The sequence below is a fragment of the Typopeltis vanoorti genome, chromosome 11 (genome assembly GCF_054136105.1).
Source record: "Typopeltis vanoorti isolate ZY-2024b chromosome 11, IOZ_Tvanoo_1.0, whole genome shotgun sequence".
Taxonomy (NCBI): domain Eukaryota; kingdom Metazoa; phylum Arthropoda; class Arachnida; order Uropygi; family Thelyphonidae; genus Typopeltis; species Typopeltis vanoorti.
Window position 1 is genome coordinate 37,398,511 of NC_143559.1, and position 19,271 is coordinate 37,417,781.

A 19,271-nucleotide genomic window follows, 5' to 3' on the forward strand; every position below is an offset into this window, starting at 1 on the left:
GGTAGCTTGCTCCACTTTTGCAACGAGTTGCCCTGGTGTGTTGTACCACCTTACCCCAGTCCTGAAGATACTTTCAGGCGCAAACTTTGTTTGCTCACACTTGGATAATGGATTAAACTAAATTTATTATACTCTAACCAAGTGAAAAATAAACTTTCAAAAAATTATTTCATTAATCTTTGAAATATGAACTTACTTTATGTTGTTTACAAGAACATAAAACTCCCAACATTAATTTAATCTTTATCAATAAAAGCATGTTATTCATCCTAAAATTATGGAAAACAATGACTACCATTTCTTAATGTACTACTGCAGAAGGAGAAGATAGATGCAGCTCCTTACATCTGCATACCGACAAACAACTGAAAACTGACTGATACAGTCATCCAGTCCAAAAGGGATTATAGAAATATTCCTGGAGAACCAGGAAATTTTAGATTATATTCAAACACAATAACAGTCTGAAATAGTGCAAATTCCATGGTCAATTTTCTTGGGTTCTGTTAGGGGACCTCAAGATGATGGCACATGTCTGCCATCTTTTCACATGCTGTAATTAGTGACAGTCATTGTCAAGCTATCTGTCACTGGCTACTGAATTGCCACCTCAGTCTCTAAAAAGTAAGGCTAAAACAGCCTCATCTATTCCATAGATACACACACAGAGAGAGAGAGAGAGAGAGAGAGAGAGAGAGAGAGAGGGTAAAATAAAAAGGCACTAGTAGATTTATTTAATCTATTTTAACAACTTTGAAACTGAAAAATGTTACACAAAGTAATCCTACGGATAAAATAAAGAGATTTCCTTAATTAACTTGAGTGACAATGCTTGCTAGCATACTGAAATAAATCCAAGAGATCTGAACTTAAGATTATCATTTCAATAAGCCTATAAAATACTGATAAGTTGTACAAGTTGATATTCGGAAAGTTTTACTGATTTCAGTTATCTGCATTTTGCCAAATGTGAGAAAAAAGTAATGTAGCATACTTTAGCAAAACTGTTCACTTGATTTCCAGTCAAACAGAGAACATTTTAGCTACCTAAAATGAAGAGTAGAAAAAACAACAGACTTGTGCGACTCAAGAATGAATTTGTTGACAAGATCCATCCACTTCCCCATGAAACGTGTAATTTTTGGGTACACATTCCATGTTGCCAACTTACATGGAATGTAACTTGGCAACCTATTTGTAGAAGTTGGGAGTCATGATAAGATGGCTTAATTATTTTCTGCAAAACTTGTTCAAATGTTTTAGTCATACGAAGAGTAACTAATCAAGATTTCTAATATCACTGCTGATTACTAGTAGTATTATGGTTCAAGTACTTAATAAACCTTTATGCCAAACTTGATCAAGTGCTTTAAAGTCATAATTAATTTAAATGGAATAAATATAGCACAGAGAAATAATTAAACAATGGGTTTAATTGTTTCAATATTTCGTCTGTTATACTTGGGTCATATGCTGCCAAGCGCATCCCCATGTTGCTTACAGGGAATGGCCTCTGGATACAAAGGTTAGCTGTGAATAAACAGGAAAACCTGTTAATAAGCAATCATGGACAATGAAATGGCATCTAACAACAGGAAGTGGTGAGATACGAGTCCTTGACTCCCTGGAGGTCTCAGATAATAATAATATCCAGTGGCATGATTATCTCTATAAAAATCCACATATTTCCAATGATAGGAATGTGAGATGTAACTGCCATTAAATAAGATGCAGCCAGCTAGATGTTGGAGCAGTAACAAGATTCATCCAGATCAATGGAAGATTGTAAGTGACAACTGTGTGAAGAATATCATCATAGGCAGAGCCATAAAGAATGAGAAAGAGTCAGCACACTGAATCTCTTTAGAAAGTTAGTACTGGACAAGGAAGGCAATGGGATACTACCTTGTTCTAATTTTCCCTGGTAAGATAGCAATATGAATGGAAATTCTCAGAGATAATAAATCACACATTGACTTAATACTTGTGAAAAGCAGGAGAAGGAACAAAGCTTCCCAGGTCATAAACCAGCAAAATCCTCTTGCACTCATTTAGAACATATAATTTGACAACCTTACAGATTGGAAAGTTAAAAATCTAGAAACAGAAATGAATATATTAAAAATAGCCATACTAGGAATTAGTGACTTAGATGGAGTGGAACTGGAGACTTTTGGAATGTGACTACAGAATCATTTATTCAGGATAGCAAAAAAAGGAGGAGTTGCAATAGTCCTCAATATATTAATAAAATATAACAGCATGAGTTTTTAATGGAATGTATGATGTGGTATAGATTATTAGACGTGTTCACAAGGTTAAAGAATAATTTTTTTTTATTATTGCAAATATTTTGGCCAGAAATTAACAGGCCATTATCAGTGCATCAGCATAATCACAAGGTGAAGCTAGAACAAGAAACAGTAATCCTATTTATAGAGCTGAGCCATGTGCCAGAGTGCCTTCTTTACTCTTGCAAATACATGTGCCTATGTCAAAAGTTCCATTAAAACTCTTTTGATTGTCTTTCACAGGGAAGAAATGACCACGAAGACCAGTAATGTCAGCAAACTTTCAGTTCAACAAGATAAGCTATGAACAATTTCCTTTTTAAAACAATGCCACAACTCAAAGATAATTCCCAACTTCGCTAAATTTAAAGAAATTACTAAATCTCTAGGTACTCATCGTATTTACGTAAACTCTAGTCGTGCATTTGTACACAATCGACTACGAGCCACCAAATGTGATCTCACACTCAACATCTCTCTCTTCTTCAAGAAAAAATATCTTTGATCTTAAACACAGCCCTCTTCAGCTTGGTTTTAGGCATATCTCTCCAATGATCTTACAATATAAACAGATGTACTCTCGATTGCAAAAACCAACCAAGGTCAACCTGGCAACAAACAGTTAGGTTGGCCACATAATCTGGCCATTCCTCACTCTTGCAAAAACTCCAGTACTTGCCAAAGGACATGATTATGCCACAGTGCCTAAAAAAAATTCCACACCTGGATTTTCTGCATAACATTTGCAAGGAACTTAATCACCCTCTCATCACTTGAGAGAGTGGTTAAGTTCCTTGACCATCCTCTCAAGTGATGCTAATAAACTCCAAGTATATGCTACGCAATACTACTCAGAGCCAAACTTATCTGCAGCTGAAATCAAGGCCTTAAATCCTTGAGAAGTAACCAGCTCACAATCACTAAAGCAGACAAAGAAAAAGCTGTAGTAATTAATAGACACCACTAAGTACAACAGAAAATTTTCAGTTTTATTACAAGATCAAACCAGTTACCAGGAGATTACTCAGAACCCTATCAATAGTCAAATCAACTAACTTAATTCCATACCCACAGTGATAAGTTGGGATGAAGATACTATCACAAAACTGAAGATGCTTTTTGGAAGATCCCCACATTTCTATGGCCTGCCAAAAATCCATAAAGAAGTCCATCTCACATCCACAGGTGACTGCATTGACATCTCCCCCCCAACACATACATACATACCTATCACCTAGCCAAACTCCTAGCTCATCTTTTAAGCTTCCATACAGACCACACACAAGCCTCTATAATATTCATCAGAATTTCTGACAAAAATAAAAAAACCTAACCCTTCAGACTACAGACGTCCTGGTCAGTTTTGACATCCAGTTCTTATTTATCAGTGTACCTCTGGCTGACACTCTTCAAATGCCTTCAAGAAGAATTACCTCCAGTCATAGTTGAACTGTTTCTATTTTGTTAATGAAATTATGTTGATGAAATGATGATGCCCCATTAATTTCTAGTCGAAATATCTGCAATAAGGGCTTTTATCTCTGTTTATATCACAAAAATATAGCAGCAGACATAATGGTAAAATGAAGCAAAAACTAACAAATAATACAAGCGTACATGACTACAGTGATGAAGTTGAAAAAGTATATACAGATATTGAGTATTTGATAAAACTCATTGTCATGGTCAACTGGAATGTGGTCATCAGAGAAGCAAAACACAGTAGAGGTGGAAAAACATGGATGCTAAAATGAGAGAGGCAATAGGCTTCTTGAATTCTTTGACCAATTTAAGCCGATAATTACCAACACCTGGTTTGAGGTATCAAAACAAAGAAGGTATACTTGGAAAATGCCAGGGGATAGAAGAAGGTATCAAACAGATTATATTATGATGAAAAATAATTTAAAAATCATGCAAAGTTTCCTTGGAGCTGATGCAGACAGTGACTACAATTTGTTTTTGTTTTTTTATTGAAATCCAATTTGTAATTCAAAAAGCTGTCAGAAGCATTAAAAACATTAAAATTGGAGAGTGAAAAGAAAAACACAGAAGGAAAGTAGACCTGTTTTAAGGATACAATCAAGGCTGCCAATGACTGCATAGGAGTAAAAAAAACAAGTCAACAAAAAAGCCTTGAATCATCCAAAATATTCCAAATCTAAAAGATGAAAGAAGAAAATATAAAACTTCTCCATATGAAGAAAGTAAGGAAAATATAGTAAGGAAAACAACTAAAAAATAAGATAAACGGAAATGTAAAAAACAAAAAAAAAAAAAAGGTATATAGAGAAGTGCAAAGAACTAGAAGATTAAACCAAGACTGGGAGAATCAATAAAGCATATAGCATTATAAAAGGAATTAGCAAGCAAAACAAAACAAGAAGCACAATTATCAAAAATAAACATGGGAGCATGTTTATAGATGAGGAAGAAATTTCTGAAAGATGGATGAAGTACTTAGAAGAACTATAAAATAAAAGATCTAGACAACAAGGCCACAGAAGATAAAACAACGCTCAATGAGAAAGAAATTGGCCAAACTATATTACAAGATGAATTTGAATAGGTGCTAAATTAATTATCTTCTAACAAAGCACCAGATATTCATAACATTAATCAGAATTAATAAAATATTTGGAAAATATGTAACTAAGCTATAGGAGATCATAAGGGGGTGTATATATATATATATAAACCTGAATTATTCCCCAAAACTTTACACAATGCTAAAAGTGAAAATCATTGTATATTGAAAATCAGCATTGTATGGCGACTCCATTATTAAAGGTGTGCTAGAGGATAAAATGCACAAGGTATGTTTTCCAGGTGGTAAAATGAGTAGAGTGATTGAGGCATTGAATATGAGGCGGGAGCGAGCAAAAGAGTTAATAGTATTAATTGGTACAAATGATTTGAGAGAACAAAGAGCATGTCAGAATGAATATCAGGAGGCTGCTTGGAAAGATAAAAGAGAATAGTGTGACAGGAAGGGTAGTCAGTGTGTTGCCTAGGTATGATTGTGGTGAAATGAGGCAGAGAGCAAGGATTATGAATGATATTCTGGCTGAAATGTGTGAGGAGATAGGAGTACAGTTTGTTAATGCGCGGAATGAGTTTGAGGGACGAAGTGAACTGTATGGGAGTGATGGACTGCATTTGAGTGGTTATGGTGTGAGTCACTTGGAGAGACTGCTGCTGGAAGGTAGAGAAGTGAATAGAGAGAACGAATCAAATCGAGAGGGGAGTGATGTGGAAGAGCAGGAGAGTAAGACAGGAGAGATTGAAGAAGTGGATATGAATGGGGAAGTGAGTGGTATGAGTATAGAAAATGAGAGAATGGGTGTGCAAGAGGAGCAGGGAAACAGGGGGACTCAGGGTGGACAGGGGTACACAACGTGAGAAAGGTGGATGCTCCAAGAGGAGGTGAGAGCATGTGTAGGCAGGAAAGAAATGAGATGACCAGGGATCAAGAAGAAACAGATGGAATTGAAAAGGGTTCTAAAATGAAAAAGCAGAAAAGGAAATGGCCCCAGTCCAGTATGGAAAGATCACATCGAGTGAGTGGTATCAGTGGAACTAGCCGTAGATCCAGAAATAAGCTGTTGTTTTTGTATACCAATGCTAGAAGTATAAGAAACAAGGCAGATGAAATGGTTGCACTAATTGTGTCTGTTCACCCAAAGATTGTCGGAATAAGTGAGACATGGTTAGATGAGGACGACATCCTGACAGGAATAGAGATGGAAAGGTATGATATGTTTCGTGAGGATAGAAAGGGTAAAAAGGGAGGGGGAAGTGCTATTGATGATAGAGAAAGAGTTATGTCCATACAAGGTAGAGATGCAAGAGGGAAATAGGGCCAGTGGTTTTGAGGCAGTATGGCATGAGATAGCGGTGAATATAATCAAATACTTGGTGGGATGTTGTTATAGACCTGGTAATGTGGATGGTGGTGATAGTGAAATGTATAGTCAAATAAGCCAAGCAAATAAGAAAAGGGTGATCATTATGGGTGATTTTAATTATGGCAATATAGACTGGAATGAAGAGATAGCAACTGGAAGTAAAGAAAATGAGTTTCTTGGGTTTTTGAGGGATAACTACCTCAGACAGTATGTAACAGAGGGTACACGAGGATTAAGGGTCTTGGATTTGGTCATCTCAGAGGATGTAATTATAAATGAGGTGTCAAATCATCCACCAATTGGTGAGAGTGACCATGAGGTGATTACCTCGGTGGTTTCCAGCAGTGCAAGGACCTCTGCGAAAAAAGGGTATATGTGGAACTACAAGGAGGGTGATTATGAAGAGCTCAGGAGACAGCTTGTGGGTGCAGCATGGAATGAGGAGTTAGCTGGAAAAGAGATCAATGCAGCTTGGGGGATTTTCAAAAACTATTTAGTAGATGCAATGTCTAAATGTATTCCAAGGGTGAGAAGGTTAAATAAGGTAGGTGTGAGATGGATGAATAAAAAGATTAAGCATGCGATACAGAGAAAAAGGGCATTGTGGAGGCAGCATAAGAGAAGTAGAAGTAACCAATTTCATGAGGTCTACAAAGACCAGGCAAGGATGGTTACTTGGTTGGTGAGAGTAGCTAAAGAGAGGTATGAACAGCAGTTAGCTAATGAAGCCAAAAAGAATCCTAAAGAGTTCTTTCGATATGTAGCTAGCAAAAGAAAGAATGATTATGGAAGGATGACATTGATTGGAGAAAATGGTATAAAGACAGCTGTTGCAGAATGTGTGGTGGAGATACTTAATGAGCAGTTCATAAAGATCTTTCAATCTTGTGAATGTGACTTCATGGAGAGATTGAGAGCAGTTGATGATGGGGAGGAGAGACTGACTGTAAGTGAACAAGAGGTGTTTGGGGAGTTGAGTAAACTAGATGTAAATAAGGCTGTGGGACTTGATAATATATCACCGCGTATTCTGAAGGAATGTGCCAGAGAGTTGACACCTGCCTTGACATATTTTTTTAATATGAGTCTTGCACTTGGTCAAGTTCCTAAAGAGTGGAAGGAGGGCAAGATTGTGCCACTTCATAAAGGAGGTGATCGAACTCGAGCATCAAACTATAGGCCTATCTCTGTGTCAGGTGTTGTGGTTAAGTTGTTGGAGAAGCTTGTGAGAACTAGAATCCAGAGTCGGGTTGACAACAATGGTATAATCTTTAATGGACAGCATGGATTTGCTAAAGGGAGGTCATGTTTTAGTAATCTACTTACTTATTACAATAAAGTGACTGCTTCCTTGGACAGAGGAGAAGGATACACAATAATATACTTGGATTTTGCAAAAGCTTTTGATAGAGTACCTCAGATAAGCTGACAGTCAAGCTAGAGCAGATGGGGTTGGATATTAGATTAGTGCATTGGATTGGAGACTAGCTATCTTATAGGTATCAACAAGTTGTGTATGGGGGTGCAATATCCAGGAAAAGGAAAGTCACTGGTGGAGTGCCTCAGGGGTCTGTTTTAGGGCCATTACTGTTTAACTTGTATATTAATGATATTGGCAAAGATTTGGATGGAGATATTCAGTTGTTTGCAGATGATGCAAAGTTGGGACGAACCATAAAGAGCAGTGAAGATGTTGTGGCCTTGCCAGAAGACTTGAATAAATTGAGTGATTGGGCAAGCAAATGGGGATGCGAGTTCAATGTTGCAAAATGTAAGGTTTTAAAATTTGGAAAACAAAGATGGGATGCAGAATTTATGCTTGGTGAGAATATATTGTTGGAGGTAAAGAAAATAAGAGATTTGGGGGTGATAGTGGATAAGGATCTAAAATTTAGGAGACACATCGCCAAAATTGTGAAGACAACACAAAGACTTCTGGGAATGATGCAGAGGACACTGACGTGTAGAAGTAGGAAGATTCTTGTTCCACTGTATAAGGCTTTGATTATGCCACACATGGACTATTGTGCCCAGATTTGGTCACAGGGTTTTCAGAAGGATGAAGAGATGTTGGAAAGGATCCAAAGGTAGTTTCTGACCTCTGGAATGTTGAGTATGAGGAAAGATTGAGAAGATGTAAATTGCAGAGTCTGGTAGAGAGAAGGAAGATGTCCTATCATTCAGTTAATTGCACCCACAGAGGCACAAAGTTCATGGAAAAAGTTCTGTGACACTCTCTACAGAAGGGATTCCAGATTATCTAACCCTCAGCCCACCTACATCACAGATGCGCAACCTTCAAAAATGAAATTCACAAAAAATGGTCTCAAAATGCTTGTACATCATTAAGGAACCTTTTTTTTCTTTCGCATATTAGCTCAGGTTCCTAGGAATGTTTCTAAACCTGCACAGGCTCTTTGGAATCATTTTTGCCTCATTTCACAGAAAGAAAGAAAAAAAAATTAACAAATGATACTTCCAACAGATTATATTATAAAATAAATATTCAAAAATTGCATAAACATGCCTGTACACATAATCAGAGCCTTTGTAGCTCAGTTTGTTGTGATGGAGCCAGTGGTCTACTGGAGTACTCATACTTATGTTAAATTTTCAAGAATTTTGCGAGCTAGTTGTTAAACTGACTATAGCTGTAAACTATAGAGCAGAAGGCACTTCAATCCACATTGGTTAGTGGGATTTGGACTGGTATAATGGTAACATGAAAATCCAGCAGCGGTGCACTCAGTTTGGAACCCTTTGTGTTTTCTTTTCCCTGTCCCCTTCTTTATACAGTAGCCTGTGTGCATGGATCATCTCTGCTGGCAATTTTACATAATATTGATGCTATTCAAAGTACTTTTTACCATTGTAATAGACTATCCAGGTTGATTCATTACTATACATATAATTAACTACAATTTATCAATGAAACTAGAAGCAAAATAATAATAATAATGCATCATGAACAGTTACCCATTGCATCTAGTTGATATTTTGAAATGCAGCTTACAAGTGCAATTTCAGGAATGATTGCACAAGTTGTTTTTCCATGAAAACTAATTTTTTATTTTTTATTTTTATTTATTCTGGAATAAATTTCCATCCTTCTGTCTTAAGGATGCCAGATCTATTTTATTATTCTATTAGAAAACCATCAGAATTAGTAAAATCTGAAAGTGTAAAGTGGCTTAACATGAACAGCTCTACTTAGATATGTTGTTTATGAATTAGTAGAAGAAACCAACTTTCTCTGGTAGAAAAAATTGATAATTTGTGCATCAAATTGAACTGCGAGAGATAAAATTATTTTAAAACAGGAGAAATGATTGAAAACATCTTATGCCAAATAAGAAATTTAAAAAAAAGGATCCCATGGAAGTGAAGAGGTAGTTCTATGTTTTCAGGAAAGGGCCTAACAAGAAAACTGACTGATGAACATTTTGTTGTTGAGTGAACAAGGTGCTTAGTCTGGTAGACATAAGTATATGTTGAACAAACCGGTTGTAGAAAGAGTCAGAGTGAATGAATGATTGTATTCTTTTAAGATAAGGAGATATCTAAAGTGTAGACTTATTTCAGTAGGCCCTCCAATCCAGTTATTTTTGTAGTTATTTTATGTAATTTTATTTAAAATGTATATAAATGTTTTTGTTTCATTAAATGTACATAATTTTTAATTAGTACTTGAGTCAATAAATTTCAGGATTCTAAAAGAAAGAGTTAAAATTTCTGCACCAATTTGGAATTGAACTCTTGCGCATTACTTAATGCTCAGCGTAAAACAATCTCATTACAGAGATGAAAAATGATAAAAAATAATTAAAGTTATTTATCATGAAGTGAAAATCTGATCCTGACAACTTCTATTTGTCCTGAATCTCCCTTGTTGTTCTCAAAGCTTGTCTTCCACAATCATTCTCAACCTCTTTTCAAGTATGCTTGAATAAATCTTACCTGGAACACTTAGTAGAGAAATTCCTCTGTAATTCTCACATTCAGCTTTATTCCCTTTTTTTATAGATGGATACTATGAGAGCTCTACTCCATTCATCAGGAATTTGACCTTCTGACTAAGCCATCTAAATTATGCAGTGTAGCAACTACGAAACTTTTATACTTCCACATTTAAGCATTTCTAATTGAATATCATCTACTCCAGCAGCTTTTCCACATTTTTTTGGTTTTGATGGCTTTTTCTACCTCGAGTATTGATATGTACTCATCTTTAAAATGTTCTAGTATGATTTTGCCATTACTTGTTTCATTTAACAGTTTTTCAAAGTAATGACTTCAGACCAACTGCTATTACCTCTGTCCTCTCCAAAATAATGGAGAACGTTATCAATAACCAATGCTTATAGGCCCATGAATTAATCAGTGACCACATGTACAGATTATGCCATTCAAGATTCACAGCAACCTTGTAGGTTACATCACTCATAACTGGACACACATACCATGGAAAGGTTTCTGCTGTCACCCATGACATTTCCAAAGCTTTTGACAATGGCATCAAGGGCTACTAAATAAATTGCCATCCTTTGGTCTGTCTCCCTACCATCTTCTGATTGGGTAGCCAGCTTTCTCTTTGGTAGTTGTCTATGAGTCATGAGTCCCACTCTTCATGAGTCCATGGGTCCCACTGCTTCAAGGCTCTGACCTCTTACTATTCTCTTTCTCCTGTACATAAATGATCTCCTCAAATTAACCATTAATCCCATCCACAGCTTTGCAGATGATAGTACTTTCCACTCATCCTACTCATTTGATACACCATGCAGTACTCTGACATCCCAGGCTACAAGATCATCTACAACTAGTGCCTTAAACATTAATCTACATACTATTCTCCAATGGAAGTGAGGACATCCTTGATATGTCCAATTCCACCAAAACACAGTCCTGCACTTTCTTGTGCAAAAGAGATCCCAGCTCACCTACCCTTACCCTCAGTAATACACAAATCACTAGACAAAATCGGATCTCTTTGTTTGGACCAACATTTACGTCCAGTCCTTCCTGGCCTAAATACATCACATCAACAGCCTCCTCAGCATCTAAGAAACTTAGTATTCTCTTGTTCAAGCCTACTTGACACCAACCAGCAATTCATTATACACATATCCCAAATCCATCCATGTTTAGAATACTGCTCACATGTTTGGGGTGATGCACCTAAAACTTCCCTTAATGTCTTGATGCCATCCAGAGATGTGCAATTAGGCTCACAGATGATCCCTTGCAGACTCACTTCATTTCTCACAGATGCAGTGTTTCAGTACTGCATTCTACAGTTACTTCCACGGTCACTGGTCCAGTGAATAAGCAACCGTCATTCCTCCACTTTATGTTGCACCTGTTAATACAAGCATTGCAACTGCAAACACACCGAACCTGCTTTTATTCAACCTCTCATTCCATCCACCTGTCCTCTGGAATAGACTTCCTAAAGAAGTATCCCAAAACAACAACCTGCAACTCTTCCAAAAAAAAAAAAAAACTATCTCAATCCCCATCTGCACCTGACACACATCACTGATGTGCCTATAGGTCCTTCAACCTCTCATGTACGTGATCAATATAATAATAATAAAAAAAGACATCTAGGATACCCTTATCTTCAGTTTTTTGTCACTTCTAGCATCATTGATTCCTTTTACAAATAGCCTGCAGAACATTTTGCCATCTTCATGATATTTTCTATATTCTTACCAGTCTTTTCAACATTTGTTTAGTTAATTAGCTCTCTTACATTTTTTCTGAATTCTTTTAGGGCATCCAATGACTTATTTGCTAGGAACTTTTGGTGTGGTTTCTTCTTTTCCAGAACTGTTTGTGAACTTATTGTGTCTACCATGGGATTCATATTTTTCTATCTTTGAAACAACTTCATCATATACTTCCCTAGCTGAATCAATGTCTTCTTCATAGTTTGCTACTGAGACTCCAAGGTTTGGTTCTTGTTTTCACACTACTTCAAAAGTTTTTTTTCAATGATGTTTGTATAGTTGAGTCTACAGCTTACCTGTAAAAGCTGCTCAACTAATTCTTTTTAAAACTTTCTTACATACTTACTATTCTTTTGAATGCAATATCCATTTTTATCCTGTTTAGCACTAAGTAATGATCACTTCCAGTTTCAAATCCTCTGAACACTTTTATCTTGAACAGCATGAAGATATTACTATCAACAATGATGAAATCAACAAGGCTTTTCATATTTCCTGTCTTCTCCATGTGAACTTGGGCACATCTTGCAGGAAAATGGTGTTAGTAATGACTGGCCCATATCCTGAGAAGAAATCCAGCAAATACCATACTTTTTCTATGCATAAAAAGATACTTTTTTCTAAAATTTTTAGACCAAAAATTGGAGGTCGTCTTATACACAGGAGGGGGGGGAACCGGTTGAGAGACCCGCAGTTGCCATGGCGAAACTGCCAGTACCTTGTCTCTGCGAACAGGCTTCCGCCAATCACTAGCCTTTGTTAACGCTGTCGAATGACGTCATTAATGACTGATTCTGAATAAACCAATCGGAACTCTGAAAGCATTCATACGTCTGTAACTCATTGGCGGAGTAAGTTAATGCATTAACAATATTTTGAGCACTAGCCCATAAAAATGTCCAAATATAAAAAAAATGATTGTCATATTCTTCAAAATTCAAGTTAAAAGTCATCAATTATGCAAAAGAACATGGAAATAAAACTTCAGAGAAACAGTTTGGCATCGTGTGATGCCAAATGTGATGCCACTGTCTAATCATACGCTCATCATATATGAGTGTATGATTAGACAGTGGAGATGTGTAAAATATTGATTTCTTAATTTTGGGTTAGTCTTATATTTGGTGGTATCTTAAACACGTCAAAATAAGGTACTTACCATTATTATTAGCTTTACAATTTTTTTTTCCCCAAAAATTGTTCCCATATACATGTTCCCATGCAGTTCATAAAGATCTTTCAATCTTGTGAATGTGACTTCATGGAGAGATTAAGAGCAGTTGATGATGGGGAGGAGATACTGACTGTAAGTGAGCAAGAGGTGTTTGGGGAGTTGAGTAAACTAGATGTAAATAAGGCTGTGGGACTTGATAATATATCACCGCGTATTCTGAAGGAATGTGCCAGAGTGTTGACACCTGCCTTGACATATTTTTTTAATATGAGTCTTGCACTTGGTCAAGTCCCTAAAGAGTGGAAGGAGGGCAAGATTGTGCCACTTCATAAAGGAGGTGATCGAACTCGAGCATCAAACTATAGGCCTATCTCTGTGTCAGGTGTTGTGGTTAAGTTGTTGGAGAAGCTTGTGAGAACTAGGATCCAGAGTTGGGTTGACAACAATGGTATAATCTTTGATGGACAGCATGGATTTGCTAAAGGGAGGTCGTGTTTTAGTAATCTACTTACTCATTACAATAAAGTGACTGCTTCCTTGGACAGAGGAGAAGGATACACAGTAATATACTTGGATTTTGCAAAAGCTTTTGATAGAGTACCTCATGATAAGTTGACAGTCAAACTAGAGCAGATGGGGTTGGATATTAGATTAGTGCATTGGATTGGAGACTGGCTATCTGATAGGTATCAACAAGTTGTGTATGGGGGTGCAATATCCAGGAAAAGGAAAGTCACTAGTGGAGTGCCTCAGGGATCTGTTTTAGGGCCATTACTATTTAACTTGTATATTAATGATATTGGCGAAGATTTGGATGGAGATATTCAGTTGTTTGCAGATGATGCAAAGTTGGGACGAACCATAATGAGTAGTGAAGATGTTGTGGCCTTGCAAGAAGACTTGAATAAATTGAGTGATTGGGCAAGCAAATGGGGATGCGAGTTCAATGTTGCAAAATGTAAGGTTTTAAAATTTGGAAAACAAAGATGGGATGCAGAATTTATGCTTGGTGAGAATATATTGTTGGAAGTAGAGGAAATAAGAGATCTGGGAGTGATAGTGGATAAGGATCTAAAATTTAGGGGACACATCGCCAAAATTGTGAAGACAACACAAAGACTTCTGGGAATGATGAGGAAGACACTGACGTGTAGAAGTAGGGAGATTCTTGTTCCATTGTATAAGGCTTTGATTAGGCCACACATGGACTATTGTGCCCAGATTTGGTCACCTGGTTTTCAGAAGGATGAAGAGATGTTGGAAAGGGTGCAAAGGCGACTGACTAAGGTAGTTTCTGACCTCTGGAATGTCGAGTATGAGGAAAGATTGAAAAGATGTAATTTGCAGAGTCTAGTGGAGAGAAGGAAGAGGGGAGATATGATAGAGACCTACAAATTGGTGAGGGATTGTTATAGGATCAATGGTGGAGAAGTTCTACATAGAATAGTGGGAAATCAGGGGAGAACCAGAGGTCATACCTGGAAACTGTATAAAGAGGCAGCTTTTTTTCGTGCAGAGTTGTGAATGATTGGAATGCCTTGCCCGAGAGTGTGGTGTCTGCAAGGAGTTTGAATGTGTTTAAGACCCGGTATGATGAGATGTGTGTGAGATAAAAGGACCTCCTAGATGAGTCTTTGACTCCATGAGGTCTTGTTTTAATAATAATAATAATAATAATATACATGATGGCATTCACTTTCACTTCTGCTGTTTAGATCACCAACAAGGACTATTTTTCCATTTTCTTTGTCACCTGCCTGTTCTAGTGACTCGAAAAATTCTTCCACTTCTTCCTTCGAAGAACATTCTGTGGTACCATAGGCAGAAATAAGTTTTGTTGTCCATTTCCTCATTTTAAAGTGAGACCACATCACTACTTGAAGCTGCTTTTTAATCAAGAAGTTAATTTCATGTTTAGTGTTGAATCTTCTCACCTCTTTTTGTCCTCTTTGTCTCAGTAATGCCAATTATGTCCTTTACACACACACACACACACACACACACACACACACACACACACACACACACACACAAAGTGATCAAAATTAAAGTAGTCTTATTTAAGGCCTTTTGAAGTGCCATCTAGTGATCCAAATTATGCAAAATTTTGCAGGAATACTTGTGCATCATGCAGAAATGATATCTGAGAAAAAAATAGTTAAAATTTTACAACCAGGGTCAATGAAAACACCAAATGTATGGAATTTGCAAATCATGCAACTCGGCAGGTGACCAGAGTATTTAAAAAGATGGACAGGATTTTTCCCTTCATTCTGGTTGTTATTACTGTCTATGGTGATGGTACACTTACCCTGCCCCGACGTGCTTTGTTGTGAAGCTGTACTATACCAAACAACTGCAATGTTGTTCCTCCACTCTGCAAATTTTGTCACCTTAACAAATGCCAAAGTCAGCTCACAAGTCAATGAAGTTGCTAGTGTCATTGTGGAGCAAGCAATGAATAACAGTATTGGTACCTGCAGTGCATGTGCTGTATCAAGACATATGGATATGCATTACACAATGTCTGGAAAATTCTATGGAAGATTCTACATTTCTACCCATTCAAGATAACTTCTGTGTTACCCACAGGACTTTAAAAGTCAACTGACATTAGTTTTAACATTCCTTGCTCAAGTGGAGTTGGATGCTGTATGGCCGTGTATGATTTTGTAGGGAGATGAGGCTCAATTTTATCTGAATGGAGCTGTGAATACCCACAATTGCTGGGTATCCGGCTACACAAAACACACATGCAATCCAACAAATTTCTCTTCATTCACCCAATGTGGGTTTAGAGCTTTATTTATCACTGGACCATCTTTCTTTGAAGATATTTACCAGTCAGGTCCTGTGACCAGCTCAGTTGCTGCTGAGAGGTAACCTGATATGATAAACAATTTTATTGTGCCACAGCTGCAGAAGAGCCTGTGCATGAATTCAGTCATTTTCATGCAGAATGGGAACTCCCCACATATCAGTCAATCTGTAGAGGAGGTTCTTTGAGAACATTTTTCCATAAGTCAGAGTGATCAGCTGTGCATTTCCCTATGCACGGCACCCTCTTTCATCTGATCTGACCCTTTGTGACTTTTGGCTCTGGGATTTCTCAAACACATGATTTATCAGGATTAACACGATAACTTGCCAGGACTGAAAGACAGCATAATACAACATCATTCCTGACAGTTGTGTTCTTCTGCTGAACACACAAAGGAAGCAGTTAGTGATATATCAGGAAGGACAACATATGAAACAGTACAGCCCATGAATGCATAATAGAAGTGAATAAAAATGTTATTTACTTGTGTAGCTTTTCTCCTACTTACACAGAAAAATTACTACATCTACATGCAGCACATCATATAGCACCCCTCAAATATAACTTCTGCATGACACAAAATATATTCCTGGAAAGTTTAGCAGAATTTTGATAACTGGATGTTACTCCACAAGGCCTGAAACAGAGACTTTAATTCTGATCACCAGTATATTTTTTTTTGTCAGATGTCCTTATATACAAGGTGGCCACAATTAAAGGTGTTCAGAGCCCTATAGCAAAAAAAGTATCATATCCAACAAAATTCAACCAAACTTGGTGCAAGTACACTCTAGAACATGGAACTCTTGTGCTTTATTCATTCTTCGTTCCATGACAGCAGATACAACTTTGTGAATTTGTTGAGGATAATCCGTTTGCACCCTCATCCTGGCCTCACTGCTAAAGATCCGTTATTTTCAAATCGTAAAATTATTTTTCTAAGATTTATTGTCACTGGACCTTTTCTCCTATCGTTCAAATGCCAGAATTCTCAAAATGCAGCATTAGTATTACCACATCGTTGACAGTAAAGCTCGACTAACAATGCATGTTCCAGTAAAGTAAGATCCATAGCAATCCAGTCTTATCAAAATTACTTGAACCCATTTCAGTCTTCCTTATATCTACCAACTCGTTAGCAAGAAACTAAGCAAATATCATGCACTTATAATGCCAAATGTCCCCTGGTGAACATCTGGAGCTCTAAGTGCCAAAAAAGTGTTTTTACTGTCTGAAATGCTGGTGTTAGATTTTGGGGGGGGGGTTAGGGGGTTGTAACTTCTTTTTGTTCTATTCTTCATATTTTTGTGATTTTTTTTTTGGAGAGATTTATTTATATCCGCAGTGACACTAGTATTTGTTATCTTTCATGATGGGGTTGGTACAGGAAACTTACAGAACAGGGACATGCAGCTTGAGGAGGACTTGTGCTCTTAACTCCCATACAGGGTATGCACCCAACTCCAATGTGTGTGTGGCATCAACATTGCTCCTTATATACTGCTATACTCACACTCCATCCAAGTGCAACTTAATGGACTAACAGGATTATTTGTCAGTTAATTTAAAAGATTCCACATGTGTTACCATCAGGTTCAGTCCATGTATTATCTAGCAGCCTGCCTGCAGAAACTGCCTTATGGCTGTTTAAGAAGGTTCTGGTTCCTGAATTAATTCCATTCTTCTTGAATATTTTCCCACAATTACTACTACTGTTCTATCACTGCCTAATTTTTAACCTACTTAAAATGGTAATCACTTTGTATTTTAGAAGTATCCCTGTATATCCTGAACCAGTATAAGATATCACTATCAACAATAACAAAGTAAATAAGACATTTCTTATATTTTATATGCTTTCAACTTTTCCAAGAAGAATAAGGTAAGAAAGTGTTTGCTATAAACAATGACTTAATGCAAATATCTCTTCTACTAACCTGCTATATTGACCTTTACTGATATTTGCCCAACTTAAACATCAAGTTTCAAGAGTTCTGCAACCAGTACCCTTAAATATCATCTTTCAATGGGGGGAAAGATAACCAGATTGCTTTCCAAATGCAGTCTTGTCTTTTTATCTCACAAAATGGATCTCACAGCTTGTCTACTCTTACTTTCAGTAATACAAAAATCACCAAACAGAATCAGATCTTTCTCTGGATTGACATTTGCCTCTCTGGTATAAACATATCACATCACACCAACAGCTCCCTCTGCCTCTAAAAAACTAGGCATTTTTTCACCCATCCAGCAACTAACCCTGTACAAATTCCAAATCCATCCATCCATGCTTAGAACACTGTCACATGTTTGGGGTAGTGCACCTAAAATCTCCCTAAAAACATTTCATGTTGTCCAGAGTTTTTCATTCCTCTTGAATATTTTTCTACTACTACTACTGTTCTGGGGTCTGGGGTCTTTCCCCACCAGAGGCAAAGCTACATGCTACCGGACGGGTCCCCAGGTTGCGGATCAGGGAATGGCCACTAGAGATGGTGGCCAGCTGCAAATAGCCAATAAGCAGTCCCGGGCAAGAAGCTGAAATACTAACAGGATGTGGTGGGTTAATGACAACCCCAGTAACTCTATAAAATGCCACAGAAGTCCAATGAAGGTACTGCATCAAGGCGAGCTCAGACTGCCCTAAGCTTAAATCTATATGCTCCTTCTTGCATCTCTCCCAAGCTCTTCAAGGAAGACTAAGGGTTTGTCAGATAAGTGTCGATGTGCTGACAGTAAAAAGCAAGCACGATTGAAATCTGATGCCAAAGAATAAGAGAAAAGACTCATGCCAGCTCAGACATTGCCCAGTCAAACAAGGTCCACATCCTCAATTGAGTAATCAAGGTTGGATCAAAAAATCAGTTACTAAAAACAAAGACAAAAAACTCAAACTATCAATTGGTACATGGAATGTCTGTACACTCTGGGTAACTGGAAAATTGCAGTTGCTTCAAGAAGAAATACAGATGTGATATATTGGGTATTTCAGAAATGATATGGACATTGTCAGGAGAATCAAATGGTGGAAGAGTTCTCTGGTCAGGAAATGAAAGTAAGCATGAAGCAGGCATAGGTTTCCTGCTAAGTAACAAGGCCTGTCAGGCAATGATAGGATACAAACCAGTTAATGAAAGAATAATGGTTGCAAGATTCAGTGCCCAACCATTTAATATCACGAGTATTCAAATACATGCGCCCACTGCAGAGAGTGTAAGTGAAACATTGGAAGATTTTACAGGGATCTACAACTAGAAATTGATGAGATGCCAAAACAGGATATATACTCGTCATTGGAGGAGACTGGAATGCAAAGATTGGCAAAAATAACACAGAATGGGAAAA

The 19,271-nt window shown here is 37.3% G+C and overlaps 1 protein-coding gene across 2 annotated transcripts in view; it reads right to left on the minus strand.

The window, feature by feature from the left end:
- Nucleotides 1-19,271, minus strand: part of LOC150101446 (mitogen-activated protein kinase kinase kinase 11-like) — a 201,724-nt gene that overhangs the window by 173,309 nt on the left and 9,144 nt on the right. The gene's annotated exons all lie outside the window — the stretch shown is intronic.